Consider the following 1,531-nt stretch of genomic DNA (forward strand, 5'->3'; position numbering starts at 1 on the left):
CAACGAAAGTGGAAGGTAGCCCCGACTATGAAGGAGGACTCTCACTCTCTAGAGAAGAGAAACGAGCGGCTGTGTGGGATAGTTTGCGAGAGAGCGAGAACGAGTCGTTCGGCTGTGCGGGATAGTTCAGGAGAGAGCCAGAACGAGGAGTCGCCTAGGGAAAAATAATTATTTTAGGGGGGGAGCAAATTTACAAAATTGTCCTCAATCTAAGTTATTTCTTTTTTTTTTTGGGGGAGGGGGAGGATTTGTACCCCCTCTGGTGAAAATGGTTCTGCCCCTGATGATGAACCAACAAGGTTATGAAGCTGATAAATTTAGTTATTTAAAATTTAGCCAATCATACTACAATGCTTGTTATGCATGTCCTAAAGGTTTTTATTTTGGCTTATTACGCTTATGAAAAAAAAATAAAAAACTCAAACTTTCTTAATCTATTTGAGCTTTTCTTCTAATATTTAAATTTTCAAATGGCGTACATGTCTTTTACATACACTAGATTAAAATCCTTAGCTCTATTTCCTTTATGATATTGTAATCATCAAAATCTAATTAAGAGCTCATTATGTTAATAACCTCCTCATGAACATGCTCTTTTGCATTTATGTGTTTATTAGTGAGTTCCAATATTTTTGCCAAACTGACTAGCTGCTTTCAATCCTAGTGTACACATGAATGATCATTATATTAACCTCTAAGTTAACATGTTAAAGGCAATCACATGTTTTAAAACTTTGACATTTATTAATTATCTCATATTGGATGTGAGTAATGTATCTTCATAGGGACTCCTCAAATTCTTTCATGATTATCAATAAGGCTTGTGAATTCTTCAATGGCTTTTGGTGACTAGTGTTCTAAGTGAAGAATAGCTTCTTAAACTCAATGAATGATTTTAATGCCCCCATCATGAGACATAAAAATCATCTAAGTGGTGATTGCTAAAAAAAGGGTCGGTTGGCTATGTATGCCACACACATCTTTTAATTGATGGGCGCTATATGGATATTAAGACATAAGACCGACATAATTTATGGATCTTATAAGGTTGGCTTGCTCGGCTAACCCTCTTGAAAAATAAAATTCTAAGAGGTGATTGCTTGAAAATGGGAAAGAATAAATAGCTTTTCAAATCATCGTTGATGTTTAAAAAGAAGCTGACTAAAACAAAGTAGATCACACAGTTGACATGATCCATACTCTCTTTATAAGACTAAATGTGGGGGATTTTAATTTTTTTTGGAGGCTATGTCTTTGAAATCTCCCTCAAATATGCATTTTTTTCTGCTAAGACCATTTTTTTTTTTGTGGGTGAGTAGGTTATTCAGTACTGTTTAGATAATATGTTTTTTGTAGCATTAGATTAGAAGTTTGTATACTAGTGCAAGCTGATAATCTTCAAAAAATTTAAATTGATAATGCATATGATCTTGCTTCTCGTGTAGCGGGTTTATGAACATTCTCAAATGCTCCATGATCATTCTTTTTATCCTTTCTTCCATATGTCCAAGCTGTTTATTTTTCATAATGT

General features: G+C 34.1%; 1 non-coding gene across 1 annotated transcript; it reads left to right on the forward strand.

The window, feature by feature from the left end:
- Positions 1–945: 945 nt before the first annotated feature.
- On the forward strand, positions 946–1,072 carry LOC114580816. The gene has a single exon (XR_003702395.1). It is a non-coding gene; the product is annotated as a U11 spliceosomal RNA (small nuclear RNA).
- The last annotated feature ends 459 nt before the right edge of the window (positions 1,073–1,531 follow it).

The sequence above is a fragment of the Dendrobium catenatum genome, unplaced genomic scaffold, assembly GCF_001605985.2.
Source record: "Dendrobium catenatum unplaced genomic scaffold, ASM160598v2 fragScaff_scaffold_1305, whole genome shotgun sequence".
NCBI lineage: Eukaryota > Viridiplantae > Streptophyta > Magnoliopsida > Asparagales > Orchidaceae > Dendrobium > Dendrobium catenatum.